This window comes from Manis pentadactyla, chromosome 4 (assembly GCF_030020395.1).
Source record: "Manis pentadactyla isolate mManPen7 chromosome 4, mManPen7.hap1, whole genome shotgun sequence".
In the NCBI taxonomy this organism is placed as follows: Eukaryota; Metazoa; Chordata; class Mammalia; order Pholidota; family Manidae; genus Manis; species Manis pentadactyla.
In genome coordinates this window covers 81,831,888-81,858,317 of record NC_080022.1, presented here as the reverse complement: position 1 = coordinate 81,858,317, position 26,430 = coordinate 81,831,888, and the positions used below count along the sequence as shown (strand labels likewise).

At 42.2% G+C, this 26,430-nt stretch overlaps 1 protein-coding gene and 1 long non-coding RNA gene across 5 annotated transcripts in view; one reads left to right on the top strand and one right to left on the bottom strand.

Moving 5' to 3' along the window:
• The window catches only part of TLCD4 (TLC domain containing 4), a 59,226-nt gene extending 49,341 nt beyond the window's left edge, over positions 1 to 9,885 (bottom strand). Inside the window, exon 1 of one of the 4 annotated variants that reach the window (XM_057500448.1) lies at positions 9,762 to 9,885. The gene's annotated coding sequence lies outside the window, so the exon portion shown is untranslated. Of the gene's footprint in view, positions 1 to 8,217; positions 8,481 to 8,767; positions 8,878 to 9,761 lie in introns of those variants that run through there. The other 3 variants (XM_057500449.1, XM_057500447.1, XM_036906483.2) reach the window with 3 other exon arrangements.
• The window catches only part of LOC118923080 (uncharacterized), a 34,809-nt gene continuing 17,018 nt past the window's right edge, over positions 8,640 to 26,430 (top strand). The window contains exons 1-2 of the long non-coding RNA XR_005029047.2: positions 8,640 to 8,759; positions 15,893 to 15,963. This is a non-coding gene — a long non-coding RNA (uncharacterized LOC118923080). The remainder of the gene's footprint in view (positions 8,760 to 15,892; positions 15,964 to 26,430) is intronic.

Sequence of the window (26,430 nt, the reverse complement as noted above, 5' to 3'; positions counted from 1 at the left end):
AATTGAAACCATCATTGGTTCTCCAGTGCTCTTCCAAAGACCCCACTTTCTCCAGCCTCAATTGGCACTTGCCCTTACTTGCTGCACTCCAGCTAATGTGGCCTTCTTTCTGTTCCTGAAAGATGCCATGTGCCCTCCCTCTACAAGGCCTTTGCAGAACCTATTCCGCTCCCACCACTGCCCTCTACTCCTCAGTTCACTCTCAGGCTTCTTCAGCCCTCAGGTCAGTCCCCACTTCCTCAGGGAAGCCTTCTCTGAGCTCCGTCAACAGGTCAATCTGCTCTTCTAGCCTCATGCCCCTCTCCTTTATAGCCACAATTTAAACAAATGTCTCCTTCTCCCAGTGGAAATGTGAGCCCCAGCAGGGTAGGAAACTTGAACATTTTTCTCCTTGCCATTGTGTCTCACACCTGACACAGCCTGCTATACAGCATGGATTGTCAGTAAATGTCCATTAAATAAAATAATTATAATAATAGATAATCATATTCTTATGTATGTTTCCATTCTGCCAGTATCCTTTGAGTTACAAGCCCCTCATTTTACCAGTATAATCAGAATACTGAAAAAGAGAATTTTTAAGTTCATTAACCCCAGTATTACTGCATGAAAACATGCTGACTTCAAAAGGATTCTCACCTCAAATGTCCCAAAGCAAAGAGTACCAGCATTATAAATGATGTAGTGTTTAGTATGTGTCATAGTCCACTTGGACTGCTGTCACAAAATACCACAGACTGGGTGGCTTATAAACATGAGAAATTTATTGCCCACAGTACTAGAGGCTGAAAGTCTGAGGTCAGGGTACCAGCCCAGTTGGGTGCGGGCCATCCTCCTTCACATGGCAGAAGCGGCTAGGGTGTCCTCAGGGTCTCTTACAGGAGCACTAATTCCATTCATGAGGGCTCCACTTTCATGGCCTAATCACCTCTCAAAGGCCCCACCTTTGGAGTTAGGATTTCATTTCAACATATAAATTATGTGGGGACACAAACATTCAGGCCATAGGAATATATTTGGTTTGTCTATCCCAAACTCCTTACAACAGTGTGTTCAAAGGTTTCATGTGTATTTATAACTGTAATCTGCACTGTATTTCCATACTTTTATTAACTACAATAGTGTTGATTGATTTATCTGCTATGTCAGTAGCCCTAACACATAAATGTTGTTAAAAGTCTCCATATGCAAACTGTAAACTATTTGCAAATGAGCACAAAACTGCAGAAGATGAGATATTTACCAAACTAAACCAAAACCCTACCATATAAAGGCATACTTGCCTCCCACTTATTTTGATTTTTGCTTCAGTTTTCATATGGGTGCTGCAGTCTTGACTAACTGCAGTTATTTTTTGTTTTTTTTAATTGTTTTAATTCTGCACTGAAAGCAATATGAAAAAAGTTAGGAAAATTACATGCAGAAAATATTCCTCCTCTTCTGAGCATCAAGTTCAAGAACCACTAGCACTAGTGTGACAGTCTATATGAAGTCAGTTGCATAAAAGTCAACCTGACTTCTATAAATCCTCCAACACACATGATACTGCTTCTTGAATTGAAGCAAATAGGAAGAAAATTAAGACTAAACCAAGAAAGGCTAAGGAATCCTATATTAATATGATTTTGTTAACTCCATTTCTTAGCTATGTGATGTTATTTAAGATTTAACAAAAGAATTGTTCATGACTATAGAAAAACATTCTCTATGCTTCTTCACTGTCAGTTTAGATCCTAAACTTTGAATAAGGGCATCCTTTATATTTTTTCCATCCCATCAACCCTTTCTCTTCCAAGAGCATACAACAGAACACAAGTTAAACAGAAAGTGTTTGATTCTGCCTATTACAGACCCTGGCAATTGCCATCTCCCTGAAACAACTTTTGTTTTGGATTATAGAGTGTTCTCATGATAATAAAAAAGTTAAATATTTAAGGTTAAATATTCATATATTTGTAACTAGCCTTTATTTCTCCCACAATTCTATGCAATAATTTCACTCACAGGATATTAGAGCAAGAAGGAGGCTAAACTCTGGTCCCCAAACTGGCTTTGTAAGAGTCACCCACCACAACCAGACCCATCCACCCTCAGCAGCTGTGGGTTGGCCCCATCTTGCTATCACAACTCTGAGAACTGTTTTGGCAGTTAATTCCTATTGCTACAGATCTCTTTAATCCAAGATTTCCCTTTTATCTCTGATAATCCTATCCATCTCGTTACATCATGTTAAATGCTTTCCAGAAATCTTTCTCTGATCCATCTAATTCAGTGTCTTTCAAATTTTCATATCCCAGAGCTTGCAAACAATGCTTCCCAGTACATATCCTGCTTATTTCTACCAGGCCAGAGATGAGTCTTCCTTTCTATAGTTGTTTTCTGGGAGAGAAATAGGTTCTTGATATATACTTTACATAGCCCAGAGTCCCTACCAAGAGATCCTCGTGGCGGAGAGGACTATCCCATCTCCTTAGCCCCACCCTGCGTTTTCCTGCTCTTTCAAGCAACAATTGCTCCCCTTGGTTTTGCAAAACATTTGATCAGTTCTCCCTTCTATTATAGGCATCTTTAATTAGGATTTTAATGTTTATTTTTATTTTCCTAGCCTATGTTTGTCTAATTTTTTACATGTTCTAGCTCTTAACCTAAAAATAAGTAAGAGTTAATATAGTTCATCTCTGTCATGTCAACTGCTTTATTTTTTGTGTTATATACAATTTTTTATTTCATTTTACACTGACTCCCTGACTTGGGGTTTATTTTTATAATGCCTAACTAGAAGTGTGGCTGTAAGGAAGCTGACAATGGAAAAAGGCCCCTTTCCCCAGCTCTCCCCACTGCTTTGCTGGTTCCCAACTCCCAGCCCACTGAGTTATTCTCCTCTTAGGAAATTCAGGAGTTCATTTTCTAGGGTCTTAAGGTGAGAGTACAGACAGCACATTTTATTTACTTGATAAATGTAAATGCTTCCTAGTAGCTCACTCCACTTAAAACTTTTATAAAGAAGTCTTCATTTTTTAAACCTGTGAGCTCCAATGACAGCCACTGGATTTTGGATAAACCAGAATGCCTCAAACCAGGAGATAATAGTCACTGGAAGGTCACACGTACAGTACCAGACACAAATAAAAAGTAACGGGATGGAAACCTACACAATTTGAGGGTCCATCTTTAAGGAAATCAGTATTTCCAATATAACACTCTCTCTGAGCCTTATAAGGGGTCTATGTGAGTGAGGGGCCCCAAAACTGAAGCAAGGACCAGGTGGCATGGACTCACCTGGGGGACTCAGGAAGAGGAATGAGGCACTGCAGCCAACCTCTCCCCAACTGTGCTGTCCTTATTTCCATATCCCTGCTCTTCCCTTGCAGGGGAGGGGGACAGGTCACAGAAGGAGCCTCTTGGCTTTCTGCCAACACTGTGAAATTGAGGAAAAGCTGGACAGTGGAGAAGCCAGTCTATTCCTGATTCTAGGAGATGAGAGAAATTTCTCCTTCAGATTTTAATCAAGAAAACACTGCATTTGTACTGGCCAGCATTCTCAACACCACTCCCAATCTCCTGCAGTCACACCTAGTGACCTTGCTTTATGAAGCCATTTCACATCACGCTCCTCAGTGCCAACCAGCAGTGTCATGGCCTGGCACAGCCCAGGGAAAGGCCATTAGGGTGAACTGTAAGTTCATGGGTTTCATCCAGAAATAGCTTTAACAGGACCTAAAGGGATAGACGATTAATGAAAACAGCAATCGAATATTACTCCTGGATAATTTTTTGGGATACACGATTAATGAAAACAGCAATCAAATATTACTCCTGGATAATTTTTTCTACAACATAGTACAGAATATACAATTTTAGTGGAATTTCTGTGACTAGAACCCATTTATCCATGAACACTAAGCTTGCAACTGACAAAGCAAGAAGTGAGGATGTTTTAGATGGCATTAAAGTATTAGAACTATAATAATGTGTTTTTTTTTTAAAAAACAACAAAATTCTGCACTTAGTCCATGGAAGAAGGATGGTACTTACAAAACAGTGTAAGGTTACCTGTGTACCTTTCCTCCAGGCTTTGTTGTGTTTACCTGCTAGTGAGGGTGTTAGGTGTAAGAATCAGACATTAATTTTTACTAAAAGAAAATCAAAGGTAAGTGGATAGATTCTGCCCGTGATTAACTCCAGGGCACAGATGTTGGAATTAGTTCAAGGATGCCGGGTGTTGCCTCACATCTTTCTCTAAGATGCTCTCTGCGCAATCCCAAAGACTATGAACGGTGGTTCCAGTTTGAGTATAGATCTGAAATAAATGTCTAAAGAAGTCTTGATAATCGAACCCTTTATAAAAAGTAATGAAAATACTTTTCCAATTGTGAGGCAAGCAGCCAACTTCCTAACAAGTGTGATCAGCAAATGGAGTTTTGAAGCATCACATTCCATCCACTTCAGCACAAACTTCTCAAAGCTAGAAGGGGAGATGTGATCTTCCTTCCCACCTACTCTGCCCTATGAGCCCCTTTGTTCTCTATCCAGCTGATGAAAGTGGATGTGACCTAAATCCATCAGCCGATTTGTTCTGGATCCATTTGTCTTCTTTTGTTAACCCACAGAGAAAATCTACTGCTTTAAGACACTGCTTTCAAATCCAAGTTTACTCCTTCCAAACTTCCTCTTCCCTCTTCCCTCAAAATCAAGTATTTTGCCTTGAAGCAGAGAGAACTTGTACAAAGTCCCCATTGAGCACCTGCCCATAAGCCACTTTTCATTAATGTGAGTCCTATACCCACGAGATACCCAGTGAGTTCCCACACTCTCTTCTGTCCCCACAGACAAGGGTCCAGATATCTCCTAACCAATTGTATGCTCCCCCCTTCGCCTCCTCTTTCCCAATGCTCAGCCTGATCCACTGCCAACTGTTTTCCATCCATTAGACAAATGGTTTCCAAATAGTGGACTTTGATCCATTAATAGGTTATGAGTTTTTCAGAACAGAGAACAGAAACAGAAATAGAGTAGAAATCGAAACAGAAAACAATGCAATACACAATAGGGGTACCTTTTGCATCATGAAACTTGTTTCAGATACACCTATACTTATGTCCTTGGTCTTAATGTAGAAATGCATTTTGTACTCTGCTGTAATCCAGAAGTGTTTGAAACACTGCTTTAGATGAGCCTTTGTCCACCCAGTTAGACACCCCCCTTGCTATTCATCCCACTGCTCAGTGACTCCTTTACTTATGCTGGCTCAAGCTCTGAACAGACTTCCAGCTGCCTTCTTCATTGTCTGTTTTCACAGGCCTTGGCCTTTTACAATGATTCACAAGTTCCTTCTCATGTAGCCACAGGATTGCCTTCTCCTTGAACAGACCAAAGCCCTAAGCACAAAAAAATTAAAAAAATCCTTTGCTATTCCTGCCTCTTTTCAGGTCTGGGATCTGCTTGCAGCACATCCAACTGTCTCACCATGAATAACAAACCTCAGAACAGTAGGTCTCCATTTCTTTGTGTGCTATCTTTCATCTCCAACTGGAAAAAAACACTACCAAATTCAGTCTTGAAATACCCTAGATTTTCTTATAAAATTAACCATACTTTCCTGATGTAATGCATTCTCTGGTGTAATATATGCAGTGCCTGATACAGATGCCAGGTGAATACAGCTCATCCCTATTGTTGTATTAAACTCCTTGAGAACAGATGGTTATTCCACCTCCTTATTGCTATCTTCTTCCTCTCGCAAGGCAAATGGAAAGAAGAGAGCACAGTAGGCGCACAGCATCATCCTTTCTTCTCCCAAGGGTGAGGGCACAAGTCATCCAGCACAGCTCCTCCCCTAGTCCTGCCCTCCCTCATCCAGTTGCCCACAGTTCTCAGCCAATTCATTCATTATCTTCCTCTAAAGAAAAACTAGTTTTCTATATCTTCCTGTAGACTGTTCAGTTTACTTTTCTCAGCCCAACTGCATATCCCATTTTTTAACCTTCTAAGAGATATCGAAGCTCAATGAATCCTTAATCTGTAGGACATGGGACATTGATCTGAGAAAAGTATGCCAGGAAAGACCCGAGGTCTCAGGGTTTCTTATGCAGTAAACTGCTCAGTTTCCTCTCATACATAGAAGGCCTGCTTTGAGGAAGGAACATAAATGATGGATGGGCCTCCAGAGCACCAAGGGAGGGTGGACGGGTCTGAGAACCGTAGGACAGTTCTAGGCTCCGAAGGGCAAAACACACCCTCAAAGGGAAAGGGAGAGAAGGGCAAGTCACACTTTCAGAATGTGCCTGGAAGTTCCAGCACTCCCATTCTCAGCTTGCCCACTGCCTCACTGGGAGGCCAGGGCTTCCCCCCTATCTCTCTGGTCCTCCAGTTACTGGGAGGGCCCTCCATCCCCTCTCAAGTCACCACTTCCTTCACCCTTCTCCTTGCTGGTAATAGCAGTCTAGCACTGAGTTAGACTGCTGATAGCTCCCAGCACCCAAGTCCTCTGTTTACCCTGGTAATCAAATGAATCCCTCTCCAATGGAGATTTCAGGAAATGAAGGAAAAGGTAGGTTAATTATTCTTGCGTCCACATTAGAGGGTCTATTCAGAAGATCCAGCTTCTTCGGACTTTGCTATAAAGTTTCAGCCCCTTGAACACTGCCATCTGAAGGCACACCAAGTTTACAGCTTTAGTTGCAAAAAGTCATTATTCTTTCCAACAAGGTAAAGAAGGCTTAGAATGAAAAGGATAAAACAGAAAGCTAGTAGTGTAAACAATTATGGTGACCTGAGCAGCTGGCCCACAGGGCATCCAGCTTCAGACAGGTAAACTCATGCAAGATCACATGTAAGGATTTGAACTCGCTTAGGAGTTAACACGCTAAAGGAGTTGCAGGAGTAAGAAGAAAAGAAGTCAAAATACATTCTTCTCTGGATCCTCTGACAGCACTGGACAGGGGAGGCGGCAAATAAATAAAAGCCCATGGCTCCTCAAGCAATTCTTTCCAATGTTCTAGTGTGGCAAGAATTCACTTTTCTAATTTAGTTTCACCCATACAATTTAAGGAGAAGATAAACAAGGGGGTAAAAATTTTCTACCTCATATACAGCACACTTAAAAGGGAACTGGAATTCTCCACCACATTTTAACTGGCTACACAAAGTAAAGCTACATTCCGACCTACACTGCTTGCTTACACAGCAGTATCTCACTTAAAACACACACACACACACACAATAAAAGACCCATTTTTCTCAACTCCATTTATGACCAAGTAAAGATTTTACAAAAATGACAGTTTGTTTTTCTTACTTCACACATCTTCTAATATCCACAACATACTCTTCCTTCTTGTCCCCAGACTGGCCTCAGATGCATTTTAAACATTGTCAAAGAAAAATTTTATAGTTCATATAAAAGTCTATGCCACATTAACACTGAGATGTGTACAACTAACACTGACCAGCAACAGAGACCCTTTAATGAACTTAGACAACTCAAAGTGCTTTCACAGAGGTTTTCCTACCGTCTTGGGGCGGAAGGAAAATGCTAGCATTACAGATCCCGTATCATGGCTAGGTAAACCGAGGCTTTTAGTTTAATAAACTTGCCCAAGGTTAAAAAGAGAAATCCAATTTCTCCCTCTGACTCTGCGCCCAGTCCCTCTCCCACTAGACTCTTCAGCACTCGGAGGCTAAAAATGGGACCCACTTGATAACTGCAAGGGTAAACAAATCTTGTTTTATTTAGGAGGGGGAGGTGGGAGGCGGGGAGACTCGCCCACTCGACGCGCCTGTGTACCGGCGGCCGCTAACAAGAAGGCTTTCCGTGGACGCCGAAGCACCCACCCCTCTGAGCCAAAAGCCTGGGGCGCCGCCAGGCAGAGACCCGAGCGCACGAAACCGCGCAGCCAGAGAACCGCGAGTGGAACGCGGGGTCTGGGCGGCGCGGGGGCCCCGGGACCCCGTCTGCGCCCGAGCGGTGGCGGGGCGTGCGGGCCCGGGAGGATGCTGCCCGGCCGCACACACCTGCCGGAGCCCGCCCAGCGCCCCGGGCCGCCTCCCGCACTCGGGGCGCCCGCCCAGCCTCGGGGCGTCAGAGCCCTCCGCCGCGCTAGGCCGGGGGCGGGAAGCCGACGCGCCCCAGCCGGCCGGCTGCGCGCGGCGGCGCGAGGAAGCCGCGGGGCAAGGCGAGCCCGCCCTCCTCCCCGGGTCCCCTCCAAACAGCGTCACCTGTTCGGGGTTCTGGGGCGACTCACGCGCGGGCGGCGGCTGCACCGGGCCGGGAGAGGACGGCGGGTGGTGAGAGGCGCCTGGCCGTCCGGCCCAGCCCGAGAGCTGGCGCCGGCCAGAGGCGCCCTGCGAGATGCTCGGCGGGAGCCCGGGGAGCCGCGGGCTCCGGGCCGCGTGCAGGAGCAGTCACCGAGGCTGCAGCTTACCGCCCGGCCGCCGCGCCCGCCCGGACTGCGGGCTCGGGTTACCGCAGAGCGGCTCCTTAAAGGGGCCGCGGCCGCTCGGGCTCCCGCGCCGGCTCGCGGCGGCTCCGACCCTCGGCCAAAGTGGGCGGGGCCCCGAGGCCCGCGGCGGGGCCGACCTTCGGGGGCTAGAACCTGGGTCCCGGAAAGGGCTCAAAAACGGGAACATCCGAGGCGGGCTGCGGTGGGATCCTAGCAAAACACACCTCTCCAGAGACAGAGCGTGCGGTTCCCCGGCTTTCCAAAGCAAGTAGCAAAAGTACCAAGTAAGAAGAACGGCCTGAGTACGCTTCCGCAACGGTCAGTACCTGGGCTCTCCACGTAACCAAAAATCTTTCCGACTGTGGGTTTACATTCCGCCTTAAATGCCCCAATTCTGCATGGCTGAAGCGCATAGTTTGATCATCAGAAAGGAGATGAAAGGCCACTTGCTGATTTTTCCTGCCACGTCTGACTTGACCGAAGTGTTCAGACCTGACCTTGTTTGGGCCTGCAGGTGCATTCCAGAATGCGTAGGGGGCGCGTGTGGAAGATGCACGCCCTGAAAAATACCTCGAAAGTGAACTCACTAGCTGTCCACCCACACCGGGAGCCCCTCTGCTGTCAAGTTGGGGAAGCAGGATTTGAATTTTTGGTGCTGACTGAAGAATTCCAAGTTACCCAGTGCATAAAGTTTGCTGTTCAGTAGCAGCCATTCTGACCTGCTAAATACAGCTTCAGAAACCTCCAAGTGTTCTGGATCAATACTTTTTTGAATAAAAGAAAATAATGAAAAGGTACATTTAGTCTATTATAATTTGCAAAACGCAATCACACTTCCAATTTTGGAAAGTGGTGAGTTCTAAAGTCATTAATTAGTTACCACCACCATTAACAATGAGCAGTTATTTGTAAGAAATGTCTATCAATAGCTCTAACATATTTTACCTAGTATTAACATGCACACACACACTAACTGAATCTTACTGAGGCTCAATTTCTTCAGCTGTAAAATGGGGTTAATAACTCAGTTATCTCTGAAGACCCCAGTCTTGGCAAATGGACCTCAGACGAACTTAGAAAGAGAAAACCTATTCCCCTTTCAGGGACAGAAACCTGCCCTGCAGTCAAGGAATATCCTGCAGGCCCCCAAGTGCATGTTCCCCTTTTCCTGCCCAAGACTCTCAGGGCATACCCTGGTACCAATGCCCTTTGACCACAACCTGTCCCACCATAGTTGCTTCACAATGTGCATAGTCCTTGACAACCTTTGTTTACCCCATACCTGCCTCATACACTCACATAGCTATTATCATAACTCACCGTGGGTGGGATGGTTTATGTACACATCTGTGGGTTCAGCCATGCAAGTTCAGATTGTATATATTCTCTCAGGGCTCTGCATCTAGACCAACTCCTCCAGACTCTCTTTTATGCTTGTCTCCAGTGGCTGACGGTTGCTCTGGTTTTTTTTCCTGATAAATATGCCGTCGTTATCTTTGATATGCATATTCTCTAACACCCAGAGCAGTAGCCAAGGCCAAGTCAACCCACAGAAATTGACCCTGTGTCCCACTAAATTTCTTCATGTTAGGCTGTTACAGGTGCATGATCAAACCCATAGGATTTTTGTGAGATTTTTCCGAGTATATAAGTGAATACATCAAAGGCAAGGCCTGAGATATGAAAGAATTCAGTAAATACTAGCTGAACTATGAAACTGGTAAGCTTATCAAAATTCAAATGACCTTAGGAGGTAGAAGAATATATACCAGCTGCATATTTTTCCTCAACTTAATTTCTTTAAAAGTGTACATTTCATTATTCACCTTTATATCTTGAATTATTCTTAACTTTGTTTTACCAACATTCCCTTTCCAAGGACAGTTCCTCTAAACTCTGTATTGACCATCTGGTTTTTCTACATTTTAAACATGAGGTATCAAAACTGAATTGCACTTTTTACTTTTTTTCATTAACACTGTTCAAACAGACAGTTCTTGGAAGTGAAATAATTCATCCATGCTTAAAAAGAAAAGAAAACGCAAAAATTCTTTAGAGGCAAATTTTCCTGATAAATTTATTTCCAAAAATCCCTCAACTTCTAAACAGAGCCAACTGTTTGGAAAACTGAGACCAAAAGCTACTTTTTTCTCAAATAAGATTACTGAAGCAAAAAGTATTTTTGGAAAACTGTCTCAGTGTTCCACTTTGCTCCATTACTGAAGATACAAACAAAATTATACTGAACATTTTGATTAGAAAGGTTGATCAGGTAAAAAATGAATGACCCCAGGCACTACTCTTTCCTTTATTGGTAGTTTTACTGTCTCAAGAATTTTTTTGTAAGATTTTTTGAGTATTTAAAAGTACTTTAATTTGTTTTTCAGAATTTTTCAAGAAAAAAACTATTTCATGATATTAACAGTGGTTATCTCTGGGTGGATGAGATTCTATGTCTTCGGTGTTCTTTTGGCTTAATCTTATCTTATGTGACTTTTCTCCTATAATAAATATGTATTGCTTTTGTTTGCATTTTCATTTTTAATGAAAGTAGTACATATAAATGAAAATTCAAATGATTCTTAAAGACATAACAAAAAACACCCATGAGTTACATCAGTCCCCTGACCAACTTCTCACTTAGCTTTACCCCGTGCTCCACCTAACCCTGGTAGGTGTTCTTCACTTCCTAAGTGATACATTTTTACCAATGTTTCTTAATTTTAAGTTTTAGACATTGTGTATTTACTTCTTGCCATAGAAATTGAGGATTTAGCTCTTTACACATACCATTAATATAGCCACATCACAACTTTCATTCAGATCAATAATTAGGTTTTATATCACCCTGAAAATGTAAATATAGTGAGTGCATTGTTGAATCAAGTTAAGTTGCCATGATAACACTTCCTGGAGTTAATAATGGCCTTGTTTTTTCCCTTATTTTTTTAATATAGCTAACCTGAATTTTATCCAAATGCTTCACATATCTATTGAATGCCCATTAATGATATCTTCCAATGCACAAACACATGATTAGTAGTTTACTCTCTTATTTTCCTGAGGCACAGACTCTGGTAACTTAAAGTGGGTGCATAGAAGGTAAATTTTTACAGTGCTTACATGTTTGAAAATGTCTTTATTTCTAGTCTCACCCTTAATTGATAGTCTGAATAAGTTGAAGGTCATTTTCCCTGAACATTTTTGAAGCATCATTCCACTGTTTTTTACTTTCACTGTTGTCATTGAAATGTCTAGTGCCTTTTAGCTCCCATTCCTCTGTATCTGACCTGTTTCTCTTTCTAGAATCTTCCCATTATCACTAGTAGTTTGAAAGTTCACAGAGAAGTCTTAGGTCTTTTATCATGGATGGTGTTGAGCCCTCAAGGGTTCTTTCAATCTTATCTGCAATATTTTTATTATTATTTCTTTGTTAATTTCTTCCCTCCCATTTTCATTGTTCTCTCTTTGTGAACTCTTGTTAGTAGAATGTTAGAGCTCCTATATTATTCTCTAGACTTACTGTCCTTGTATCCTATTGATCATCAATGCAGCTTTCTTTTCTATTGTCTAAGACAGAAGTTCTCCATTACAAGCGGGAGGATTGATTCTCCCCACCCCAGCCATTTGGCACTGTCTGGTGATATTTTTGGTTGTCACCACAGGAAAAAGGGGCATGCACAGGCAGCCAGTGAGCAGAGGCCATGGAGGCTGTTATCCATCTCACAATGCACTGGACAGCCTCCCGTGACAATTGCCAGTCTGAGCTGTCAGTCCTGCCAAGACTGAAAAATCTGGGACCAGGAGAAATATTAACTTTATCTTTCAACCTTCTACTAAAGTTTCTATTTCAAACATATTTTTCTTTCCCATTCTATGATAACCTTTTATTGTGGAAACTCTTCCTCAAAAGATAAACACCTATCTTCATAAAAGAAACTTCATGTGTAATAGAGGGATTGTGGTGGTGATGCGGTCAGGTTGCAGTGAGTTAGTGCAGGCTAGCTGCATGAGATGGGGAAGGGACCCAGTGGTTCAAGAGTTTTATGAACAACTTTAGGGCACTCCCACTTCCTCAGGCTTATGCCTCACCCCTGCCTTCATGCTACAGTGCACCTCCAAGTGACAAGTCTCCTCCATGCACTTGAATTAGTCCCTCTTCCCCCTTGCCAAGTCAGTTCTTTCTATGCCATCCAACTTCTGGCTTCCAAAATTTATTGAAACCTCTCATCTGCTGTAGACTTTTATTTCCTTGTTCTTTTTTTCCTTGTGGCTTATACCTTGTAAACCCCTTTCTACACTATCATTTCAGTGCTACTTTATAAATAATAAGTGATAAAAAAATTTTTAATAGCAGAAGAGGATTCAGAAGAGAGGAAGGGGAAAAACATGGATATGTTTTTCTTAAATTTCTAATGAAATTTTTAATTGTGCCAAAATTTAAAAACTTTTTTGAAAATCAGTTGTGATTAATGTTACCAACCACTATTTATATGTTGATGTGGGAAAAATGAAACTTTCTGACCAGAATTCCCACCTGGCCTTAACAGCGTCCACTGAGTATGTAATAGAATGTTTGCACATTTATGAGCTGTTTACCAGCAGCAGAGCTGCTAGTCAGACACAGGATTGCCGTTCCAGGGTGGGGGTGCAGAGGAAGCACGTATTCTCTTCTCCCCTCTGATCCTGGTACATAATTGGTCAGGAGCCCAGCAGGCACAGGATTCCACTGGTACAGGGGTAGAGAGCAGAGCAGCTAGGGTTCGGGGTGCAGAGTGCAACCAGGAGAGAGTGAGCTTGGGAGCCAGTGCTCGAGGGGGTCCCAAGCAGTGGCAGAGTAGAGCAGCTGGGGTTCAGAGTGAGGAGAGACTGAGCCATGAGAGTAAACCCTTTCCTTCCCAACCTCTCGCCCTTGTCATCCTTCAGTCTCATCGAGTTCATAGGGCACCTGCCTGGGCAGCGAGCCTCCTCCCAGAGCTACATTTTGGCGTAGTGAGCAAGATCCAGGGAAATCGAAGGGCTGTCCTCATGGGTGCAATGCTTCAGCGGGCTGCGCTTATGGATGGTAGGAAAACACCAGGGGCTTCTCCAGCGGGGATTTGGTCTGTGGTGATTTGCCTTTTAAAGGATTGGGCCCTCCCCAGAACACGGGAGGGGTGAGGTCGCCTGAGGCAGTGGAGTTGGCCCTGGGTGAAAAGGGAACTTCCTAGAGGAACTGAGTGCCTACGTGGCAGCAGGAATTGTGGGCTGGATGCTTCTCACAGCATTCCAGAGGGTTACCGAGGACAGCGATGCACTTCAGAGGGAAGTGGCAGAATGGAAATGTGAGTTGGGGGATGCCGTGAGGAAGGAAAGTTATTAAAAACTGAGATGGCACTGCTGAGAGACATACTAGTTGCAAGGGAAGGGACAGAAGAATGCAGGCTGTGAGATGCCATAGGGGAGGTGAAGGGAGGAGTGCTGCCTGCAACTGGGGAAATGGTAGAGGAGGAGCTGGGGGAGAAGAAGCCAGGAAGGATGAGGGGTGGGACCAAGGGCAGAGCCACTGCCAGTCCTGCTGTGCTGGAGTCCCTGGAGACAGCAGCACCTCCCCTACTGAAAGCCCACCTAGCTGTAGTTAAGAAAATAAAGACACAGCAACCCGGGCTCCTTCAGAAGAGGTGCAGCCCCCTCCCCAGGTTGTGAAGCATTCCATGCTCTGCCCCTGTACCCAGGCTGAGCTGGTGGATTTGAGCTCCCAGTTTCAGCAAAAGCCCTTGGAGCCTCTGTCCACGTGGCTTTTGCGTCTTTGGGATTCCGGAGTAGATGGCATTGTTTTGTCTGGGTCAGAAATGGGGAAGCTGACTTCCTGGATGACTCACCTCTCTCTCTCTGGCAGAGATTATAAAATGCTTCTCAGACCCCAGAGAGTCACACTTTTCTGGATTGGGTGACTGCAGCCCTCTGGGCCCTATGGTCTAATCAGGGTGGTTTGCCATTTTTCCCAACTAGATGGCAGACTTATGCTGAGCTCCAAAAGATGTTACAGGACTTGGACATGAAGACGGTCATTCATAACATGGAATATCAGGATACAGACAAGTTTTTCACCATGGGAATGAGAAATGTGGTGCTTCAAATAGCTCCCACTTCCCTCTTTGGGTCCCTAGTGACTATTCTTGCACCTCACTTAGAGCAACCCATACACAAAGCTACTCATACTATCACAGATCTGGGAGACGTTGAGACAATGAGAACATGGAAGGAAATATGGCCTGCTACTGAGAGCAAAGGTTTAAAGAGCCCTGTGAAGGTCTCGAGGACCCAGATGTGGGTTGATTTGGTAAAGGTGGGGCAGTAAAAGAGAAGCTAGATGGACGGTCCAATAAGCTCTTGCTAGAGCTGTGGCAACAGTTAAAGCTGGAGCAGTGGTCCAGCCACAGAGGTCCAAGACATAGACAGCAGAGGCAAAGCCCCATGCCCGGCCTGCAGGACATCCTGGGGGAGAGTACTCCAACTCCTCCTGGACCACCACCCTCGCAGGAAGACGATTGGGTGTTGCGGTTTGACTGAGGAGGGGGTCAAGTACCGTACCTTGGAGGACATGGTGGAGACTGGAGGCCACATGTTGAATTAGCAACTCCCCAGTGAATGTGCAATGTGTCCTGGTGCTGGTGGACATAGAAGCTGACTACTCTCTGATTTATGGCAACCCTGATCTCTTTCCTGGGACCCCTGCTGTGATGATAGATGGCTATGGGGGTAAGGCAATTAGAGTGAAGAAAGCCCAAATTGGGAATAGGGCATTTACCCCCAAAGGAGTATACTGTGTGTATTTCTCCCATCCCTGAATATATTTTGGGGGTTTATATCCTGCAGGGCCTATGGTTACAGACCACTGCAGGTGAGTTCAGACTGAGGATATGTGTGGTAAAGGCAATTCTAAGGGGACATGCTGAGCACCCACCTATAGCTTTGCCTGTACCTCAGTTGGTGACAAATACTAAGCAGTATAAATTGCCTGGGGTAGCTGGAGAAGGTGGGCATCATAAAGGCCACTCACAGTCCTTTTAATTCCACAGTGTGGCCAGTGAAAAAGCTGGACAGCTCCTGGCACATGACCATGGATTACAGAGAAATGAATAAAGTCACACCTCCTTTGCATGCTGCTGTCCCCTCTATAGCAGCCCTTATGGACACCCTCAGCCATGAACTGGGGACATATCATTATGTTATGGACCTTGCTAATGCTTTCTTTTCTATTGACATAGCACAGGAAAGTCAGGAACAGTTTGCCTTCACATGAGAAGGATGGCAGTGGACGTTCACCATCCTTCCACAGGGATAACTCCACAGTCCCACCATTTATCATGGACCTGTAGCCCAGGACTCGGCAGCATGGGAGAAACAGCTAATGGTGTGACTGTACCATTATGTTGCTGATATTATGCTTACATCTGATTCTCTTGCAGATCTAGAAGATGCAGCACCTAGACTGCTGCAAAGTCTACAAGAGAAAGGATGGACTGTGAACAGCACCAAGGTTCAGGGTCCTGGTTAGCTAGCCAACTTCTTGGGGGTTGTCTGGTCAGGGAAGACTTAAGTTATCCCAGAAGCAGCCATAGATAAAGTCCAGGCTTTCCCTACCCCTACAAATGTGGCAGCATTACAAGAGCTTTGGGGTCTTTTGGGCTCTTGGAGAGTATTTATCCCTCACTTGGCACTATTTCAGATGCCCTTATATCGTTTGGTGTGAAAGGGCGTCAGGTAGGACTGAGATGAGACATGTGTATCTGCCTTTGCCACTGCTAAGTGGGCAGTCAAGACCGTGCAGGTCTTGAGTGTGATGGACCAATCAAAGCCCTGTGATAAGCCAGATGTTCATATAACTGAAGATGGTTAGGAGTGGGGCTTCTGGAAGTGACTTGAATAGACCCACCAACCTATTGGATTCTGGTCACAACTCTGAGAAGAAGCAGAGGTCAGGTACACCTTGACAGAGCAGCAGTTGGCTGCTGTGTACCACACCTTTCTGGCTACAGAGCCCATCACAGGAACAACCCTGACAAAGGTAATTACCACCTATCCCATCACGGGGTTGGTGCGAGACTGGACCCAAAGGCCATGGAGTGGTGTAGCATAGATGCTGACACTGGCAAAATGGGGCACACATTTACAGCAGCATAGTACTCTTTATCTAGCGTCTTGAGTTAAGAATACCAATGCTTATTGGGGCCAATGACATATGCCAGTGAAAAGCAGGAATAATTTGCTTTGAAGCCATTAGTAACAGAGAGCCCTTATCAAGAGGGAAGAGCCCCTATACCTGAAGAAGCATGGTACACAAACAGCTCCAGCCAATGGGCAGCCCCAAAAGTGGAGGGCTGTGGCTTCCCATTCTAAGGCTGAGACAATATGGATGGAGGATGGAGAAGGGAAGAGCAGTCACTGGGCAGAGCTGTGGGCAGTATGGCTCGTAATCACCCAAGAGTTCCCCCAATAGTTATCTGCACTGACCACTGGGCTGTGTATTAGGGTGTGACTTTGTGGCTACCAACATGTCAACTGGATGGTTGGTCACAAGCCCCTTTGTGGGCAAGAGTTGTGGCAAGATCTATGAGCCTCTGGTCAGACCAAAACAGTTATAGTATATCATGTGACTGGCCATTTGCCTTTGGCATCCCCAGAGAATGATGAAGCAGACAAATTGGCCCAGGTGCATTGGCAGGAAGGAAAGCCTGCCTCTGATGTGGCCCAATGGTTACATCAACGTTTGCTGCATGTGGGGAAATAGACAATGTGGGCTGTAGCCTGTTGGTGGGGCTTGCCTCTGACCTTTGAAGAATTCAGCAGAGCCTAGCAGGAGTGACTTGTGTGCTCTAAGAGGGACTTACACCTAGTCCCACAGCAACATGGAACAATAGTTAAGGAGTTAATACCCCTTATCAGGTGGCAGATAGACTATATTGGGCCTCTGCCCATATCAGAAGGGTATCAATATGCCATAACATGTGTGGATAGAGCTACTGGATTGTTGGTCGCTTTTCCGTCACATTGTGCAGATCAGTAAATGACCTAAACGGGCCTAGAGCATCTCTTTGCAGTTTATGGCTGGCCGCAGGTGATTGAGAGCATCAAGGCACCCACTTTACTGGACATGCATTACAAGAATGGGTGCAGCAAATAGGGATAAGGTGGAAGTTTCATGTACCATATAACCTTACCAGCCAGGCATGATAGAGAGGTACAATGGTTTATTAAAATCTGGCCTGAATTCAGACACCAATAGTCTACAGTGCTGGTCAGCCTGCTTATGGACAGTGCTATGATGTTTGAATGAGGAGCCCCAGAAGGAAACATTGAGCCCTGTGGACATGCTAATGCACATTGCTGCCTCTCCTATACAACTATACATACAAACCAAGGGAACTGTTGAAGCCTGGATTTGGCCACCAGAGTAACACCTTGCTACTAGCACCAACTGCACTGAACTTTGGAGACTGTATTAAAGGGATGTGGCCTTGGACATTTTAACACAGGGACCAGAAATGGCTGGCCCTTCTGGCACCTTGGGGACAAGGCCTGGAAGCTGACCTCCTGTGTGTTCCTAGAATAACCATAGAGTGACCCCCCAAAGATCATGGTAGTATACCCAAAATGGCCAGAAGGTAAGAGCCTCTTACCAGGGAGTTTTGCTTTACCATTATGGCCAGTGCATGCAACTCCAGTAGCACTATATATCAACCCATCAGTAACTCTCACAGGAAGAGAGGTGAAGGTCTGGTATGCTAGACGGGACAGGACACCATTCTGCCACTGTCCCACCATAGGAACACTCTCTTGCATGCATCCTACCTGATGGACAAGAGTTGCCTGTGATGGTATCATTAAAACATGTGTCTTATCACCCTTAAGGTTATTGCCTTCTATAGTCTTTGTGGGTTGGGTATGTCCCCTAGCAACAGCTGCTGCTTGCTGAGCATGCCCGGAGATCCCTGCTGGTTCAATTGTTGGCCTCCTGTGGAACATACAAGCTATGAACTCCATCTGTGTAAGAATACAGCTGGATCCTAAGTCTTGAGGATTGTCATGGTTTTGTTATGTTGTTAATCTGGTTACAGTGCTCTAGCCTTCTTGCACAGGGGCCATTGCAGAAGATTGGGGGTGCATAGATTGTGAGGTGAGAATCCTGGAGGGGTGGATCGTGGGGAAAATGGAACTTTCTGACCAGGATTCCCACCTTGCCTTAATAGCACCCACTGTGTATATAATAAAAGCATGTTTGCATATTTATGGGATGTTTACTGGTGGCAGAGCCAGTGGTCAGTCACAGGATTGCCAGTCCAGGGTGGGGATGCAGAGGAAGCACCCATTCTCTCCTCCCCTCTGTTCTTGGTATGCAATTGGTCAGGTGCCCACCAGTCACTGGGGACCCACCCACAGAGTCCCTCCCAGTGTGGTAGCGTGGCAGAGCACAAGTGGGAAGACAGAGTGGAGCAGCTTAAGTTCAGAGCAAGGAGAGACTGCACCATTAGAATAAACCCTTTCCTTCCCAACTTCTCCCCCTTGTCATCCTTAAGTCTTTTTCAAATTCATAAGGAACTTGCCCTGGGCAGGAAATCTCCTCCCAGGGCTACAGTTTATAACTTGTAGTTCAGTTTGATGAATATCTTTCCAGATACTTTTCCATGCATACTTGCACATACTTTAGGACTTTTTAAACAACAAAAAGGATTAAAACAGTACATATTACTTTCTAATTCCTATACTGTTCCATACAATGGATGCACCACAATATATTTAGCCAAACTCTTACTGTTGGACATTTATGGAGCTTATTGATAGACCAAATTTTCAGTTTCCCAGATAGAGAAAAATAGTGGTGTCTGACTAGAAATTAATTCTAAAATTTAAAGCCAGTTTCAAATTTAATGGGGGAAACACTGAAGACTACTGCTTCAGATAAAGAGGAGGACAAGGGGGATGCCCATTTCTCCACTACTAATACAGTGGTACTGGAAGTACCATTCAAGGGAACTAGTGAAAAGAGAAAGTAAAGACATAACTATTGGGAAAACAGATTACAAAATTGTCATTATTTGTAGATTATGTGATTATATACCTGGAAAACCCAAGAAAATCAACCATAAAATATATAAATAATAGAAAACTAAACGTGGGAGCAGGATATAAAATTAACTATGGAAAACTCTGAGATATACATACATATTATATACATATATGTATGCAAATGCAAATATATGTATATATACACACACATATATATATTTATATACACACAAACAATACCCTCTTACAAAATAAAAAACAAAATAAAGACTCCACTTATAATTTCAGCAAAAAATATAAAGTGCCTAGGAATAAACTTCACAAGGAATATGCAGAACTCATATGGGGTAACTTTAAAGCTTTCCTACAGGACCCAGAAATACACATGAATAAATGAAAAGAAAATGTTCTTAGATATGAAAAGTCAATGAATATCAATGCTCCCTCAATTAAAAATTTTTTTAATTTTTAACTGAAGTATAGTTGACATATAATATATTACTTTCTGATGTAAAACAGTGTTTTGACATTAATAATACATATAAAATGTTCATCATGATAACTGTAGTTACCATCTGTCACCACACAAATTTATACATTATTAACTAAATTCCCTATGCTGTACTTTTCATCCCCATGACTTATTTATTTTATAACTAGAAGTTTATACCTCTTAATCTCTTTCATTTGTTTTGCCCATCCCTCCAAACCATTCCCTCTGACAGCCACCAGTTTGTTCTTTGTATCTGTGAGTCTGTTTCTCAGTGGGGTGGGAGGTAGGGGTGGCTGTTTATTGTTTATTTGTTCATTTGTTTAGGTTTTTAGGGTTCCACATATGGGTAAAATTATATAATATTTGTCTTACGCTGGCTTATTTCACTTAGCATAATACCCTTGAGTTCCATCCATATTGTTGTAAATGCCTAGATTTTTTTCTTTATGGCTGAATAATATTCTATTGTGTATATATATGCCTCTTCTTTTTCCATTCATCTATTGATGGACACTTAAGTTGCCTCCAAATCTTAGCTATTATAAATAATGCTGCACTAATCATAGGAGTACATATATCTTTTTGAATCAGTGCTTTTGTTTTCTTTAGGTAAATACTCAGAAATGGAATTACTGGATTATATGATATATCTATTTTTAATTTTTTGAGGAAACTCCATACTGTTTTCCATAGTAGATGAGCTACTTTACATTGCCAGCAATGCAGAAAGGTTCTCTTTTCTCCACGTCCTTTGCAACACTTATTTCTTCTTTTTATACTAGCTGTTCTGACTGCTGTGAGGTGCTCTCTCATTGTGATTTCCCTGATAATAAGTGATACTGAGCATCTTTTCATGTGCCTGTTGGCCTTCTGTATGTCTTCCTTCGTAAAATATCTATTCAGGTCCTCTGCCCATTTTTTAATCAGATTATTTGTCTTTTTGGTATTGACCTGTATGAGTTCCTTATGTATTTTGGATATTAACCCCTTTTCAGATATATTATTTGACCCTTGAACAACACAGGCTTGAACTGTACAACCTCATATTTATGTGTGGTTTTTTTTTTCAATAAATACAGTATAGTACTATAAATGCACTTTCTCTTCCTTCTGATCTTAATATTAATAGGATTTTATTTTCTTTAACATACTTCATTATGTTATATAATATATATAATTTTATTAAGTATATAATATATATAATATACAAAAAGTGTTAATTGACAATTTATGTTATTGGTAAGTGTTCTAGTTAACAGTAGGCTATTAGTAGTTAAACTTTGGGGGAGTCAAAAGTTAAACACGGATTTTTGACTGTGTGGGAGGTCAGTACCCCCAACCTCTGCATTGTTCAAGGGTAATACATTTTCCCATTCAGTGAGTTGTCTTTTCATTTTGTAATGGTTTTCTTCACAGGTAAAAGCTTTTTAGTTTGATGTAGTCCCACTTGTTTATTTTTGCTTTTGTTTCCCTTGCCTGGGGAGATATATCAAAAAAAATTGCTAAATCGAAGAGTTTACTGTCTGTTTTCTTTTAGGAGTTTTATGATTTCAGGTTTTACATTTAGGTCTTTAATCCATCTGAGTTTATTTCTGTGTATCATATAAGAAAGTAGTCCAGTTTCATTCTTTTGCATATAAGTGTTCAGTTTTCCCAACACCACTTATTGAAAAGACTTTATTTTCCCCACTGCATATTCTTACCACCTTTGTTGTAGATTAATTAACCATATAAATATGGGCTTATTGCTGGGCTCTCTATTCTGTTCCATTGATCTATGTAACTGTTAATGTAAAAGTACCATCCACTTTGATTACTATAGCTTTGTGGTATAGTTTGAAATCTGGAATTGTGATTCAGCTTTACTGTTTCTCAAGATTGCTTTGGCTGTTTGGGGTCTTTTGGGGTTCCATACAAATTTTAGGACTATTTGTTCTAGTCTGTGAAAAATGACATTAGTATTTTGATAAAGATTTCTTTCAATCTGTAGATTGCTTTGGGTATTTTAACATGTATGGACAATTTAACAATATTAATTCTTCCAATCCATGAGCATGGTATATATTTCCATTTATTTGTGTCACTTTCAATTTCTTTCATCATCAAGGTCTTATAGTTTTCAGAGAACAGGTCTTTCACCTTCTTTGTTAAATTTACTCCTAGGTATTTTATTCCTTTTGATGCAATTATTAATGAGATTGCTTTCTTAATTTCTCTTTCTGCTAGTTCATTATTAGTGTATAGAAACAAGGTCTATTTATGTGTATTGATTTTGTATTCTCCAACTTTACTGAATTCATTTATACTATAGTTTTTTGGTGGAATCTTTAGGGATTTCTGTATATAGTACCATGTCAACTTCAACTAGTGATGATTTTACTTCTTACTTACCAATTTGAATGTGTTTTATTTCTCTGATTACTGTTGCTAGAACTTCCAGTATTACATTGAATAAAAATGAGAGTGGATATCCTTGTCTATTTCCCCATCTGTTCTGACTGGTTCTTTTATATACTCTACCTCTTTGTATCACTAGCTGTGGAAGACCTGTTCTGCTAGACTCCAGGTCATTTTCAAAGTGAGTTGTAATATATGTAATTTGCTGCCTCAATGTGCCCATGGGAAGAGGTGAAACAACAACCTCCTGTTACATCATTCTCTGGTCCCTACCCCTAAATTTTAATTTTTAATTTATTATAATCTCAATGAAAATACCAAGAGGCTATTTTCTGGAAAAGGACAAGCTGATGATTCAAAAGTTCATATGGAAAAATAAACAAGCAAGAACAATGAGCAGAATCTTTTGAAAAGGTAGAATAGCTTTCTATATATTAAAAAATACTGCAGAGAGGGGAAAAAAGGTGGCAGCATGAGTAGTGAGGCAGAAACTTCCTCCCAAAATCACATAAAACAAGAAAATACAGTAAATACAACTAATCTTGAAAAAGCAACTTGAAGACTGAAGAACAGATTTCCCACATCTGTGGAAAAAGAGAAGACCTCACAGAAAAGGGTAAAGTAGCAAAGCTGTGATCCAGCAAGACCCAAGCCCTTCCCCGACCCCAGCACATAGGCAGGAGGGAAGAAATGGAGCAGGAAGGGAGTAGAAGCCCAGGACTGATGAACACCAAGCCCTGGAGATTTTCTCCGGGAGCATGAACCCACATTACATGGTGCTCTGGAGGTTAGTGGGGTTGGAAAGCAAAGACAGGTGGGATATTCTGAAAGATTGAGTTTCCAGCCTCTTGTGGAGAGCAGGTATGCACAGCCAGCCACTGTGGAACAAAAGAAAGGTGGGCAGTTTGAAGGACTTCCCAGCAGCAAGAGGGGCACTACAGGGGCAAAGATTACACAGAGCTCACTGCTCAGGAGAAAGGGCAGGTGGATAAAACCTTCCCAGCATGCTCAGCCAAACAGGCTGGGAACTCTCAGGAGCTCCAGATACTCCATTCCCCTGGCTGGCAATGCAGCCCCAAGGCCCCCTCTGAGGTTCGCAGCCTGCCATTCCTTCCTCCCAACAGGTGATGGTCCCATCCACCTGCCAACCACGCCACCATGCCAGGCCAGCTGGAGGGTGGTCCCCCTTATTGCAGATATAGGAGCATAGCACAGAGGATCCTCCCTGCTTGCACACACCACTGGACTTGACGATGGAAGCAGGTGTTACAGCTGGGAAGGCAGGACACCCTCCCAGAGAGCTGTTTACTCCCTGCAGGCACTGGTTCTGTTCGACTGAAATCCCCACAATTCCTGCAAGTGCAAAGCAGCTCCAAACAGTAGAGCTTCTGGTCACTAGAAGGCTCTGCCTACACAAAGTTATTATTCCATAGGAAACACACAAAAAATAAAGAAACAAAGGAATTTGGTCCAAACAAAATTACAAGTAAAAATGCCAGAAAGAGAGCTTAGTGAAACTGAAATCACCAATCATCTTAATAAACCTTTCAAAATAAAAGTAATTTTTTTTTGCTTACATGCTTACAGAGCTACAGAAAAATATTCAAGATCTCAGGGAGGACTTCAACAAAGATATAGAAATCTTTGCAAAATACAGTATCTGAAATGAACCATACAATGGAAGAATTTAAAAGTATATTAGATGAGGTACAGGAGATGGTAAAGGAAATACAAATTAGAGAACAGGAAAACAAAGAAGCTGAGGCTCTCAGAGAGAAAAAGGGATCTCCAGGAATGAAAGAATATTAAGAGAACTGTGTGACCAATCCAAACGAACAATATTTGCATTATAGGGGTACCAGAAGAAGAAGAGGAAAAAGGAATAGAGAGTCTTTTTGAGGAAATAATTTCTGAAAACTTCCCAATAGGGGGAAGGAAATAGTCTTTCAGGTCATGGAAGTGTAGTAATCTCCCAACACAAGGAACCCTAGGAAGACAATACCAAAATGTATAATAATTAAACTGGCAAAGATCAAGGATAAGGAGAGAGTATTGAAAGCAGCCAGAGAGAGAAAAAAGATCACTTATAAAGGAAACCCCATCAGACTATAATCAGACTTCTCAGCAGAAACCTTGCAGGCCAGAAGGGTGTGGTGTGATATATTTAATGCAATGAAACAAAAGGGCCTCCAACCAAGAATATTCTACCTGGCAAGATTATCATTTAAATTTGAAGCAGGGATTAAACAATTTCCAGATAAGCAAAAGTTGAGGGAATTTACCTCCCACAAACCATTTCTCCAGTGTATCATAAAGGGACTGCTCTAGATGGAAACACTCCTAAGGCTAAATAGCTTTACCAGAGAAAATAAAACCACAGTAAAGGAAGTAGGCCAATTAATTATTAAGCAAATACAAAATTAAATCAACTGCTCACAAAGCTAATTATGGAATACACAAAAAGTACAGAGTGTGACATCTAACAGATAAAGAATGGTGGAGGAAGAAGAAGGGGAGGGGAAAAAAAGAACCTATATATTGTATCTGAAATAGCATAATAAGTGAGTTAAGAAACACTGTTAGATAGTAAGGAAACTACCCTTGAACCTTTGGTAACCATGAATCTAAAGCCTACAATGGCAGTAAGTACATATCTATGGATAATCACCCTAAATGTAAATGGACTGGATGCACCAATCAAAAGACACAGAGTTATAGAATGAGTTAAAAACCCCATCTATACGCTGCCTACAAGAGACTCATTTCAAATCCAAAAATATATACACAGACTGTGATGGAAAAAGATATTTCATGCAAATAATAGGGAGAAAAAAGCAGGAGTAGCAATGCTTCTATCAGACAAAAAAATTTCAAAACAAAGAAAGTAACAATAGACAAAGAAGGACATTACATAATGATAAAAGGGTCAGTCAAAGGAAAGGATATAACCGTTATAAATATCTGTGCACCCAACAGAGGAGCACCTACATATGTGAAACAAATACCAAAAGATTTGAAGGAGGAAACAGAATGCAACACACTCATCTTAGGAGACTTCAACACACCACTCACACCAAAAGACAAATTAACCAGACAGAAAATAAGTAAGGAGACAGAGGCATTGAATAATGAATTAGAACAGATGGACCTAATAAAAATCTCTAGAACACTCCACTCTAAAGCAGCAGGATACACATCTTTCTCAAATGCACATGGAACATTTTCCAGAATAGATCATACACTAGGCCACAAAAAGAGCCTCAGTAAAATAAAAAAGATTGAAATTGTGCCAACCAGCTTCTCAGACCACAAAGATATGAAACTAGAAATAAGTGATGCAAAGAAAACAACAAATACCACAAACACATGGAGGCCTAACAACATGCCTCTAAATAATCAATGGATCAATGACTAAATAAAAACAGAGATCAAGCAATATATGGAAACAAGTGAAAACAACAACTCAACAGCCCAAAACCTGTGGAATACAGTGAAGGCAGTTCTAAAAGGAAAGTGTACAACATAACAGGCTTACCTCAAGGAACAAGAAGAATCCCAAATGAACAGTCTAAACTCACAATTAATGAAATTAGAAAAAGAACAACAAATGAGGCCCAAAGTCAGTAGAAGAAAGGACATCATAAAGATTTGAGCAGAAATAAAGGAAATTGAGAAGAATAAAACAATAGAAAGAATTGATGAAATCAGCAGTTGGTTTTTGGAGAAAATAAGCAAAATAGATAAGCCACTAGTTAGACCTTTCAAGAAAAAAAGAGAGTGTACATGTACAAACAGAAGCAGAAATAAAAAAGGAAAAATCTCAATGGACATCATGGAAATACAAAGAATTATTAGAGAACACTATGAAAAATTATACGCCAACAAATTGGATAGCATAGAAGTAAAGAACAACGTTTTAGAAAAATACAACCTTCCAAGACTGACCCAGGAAGAAACAGAAAATCTGAACAGACCAATTACCAGCAATGAAATAAATTGGTAATAAAAAACTATCTAAGAACCAAATCCCTGAACCAGATGGATTCACAG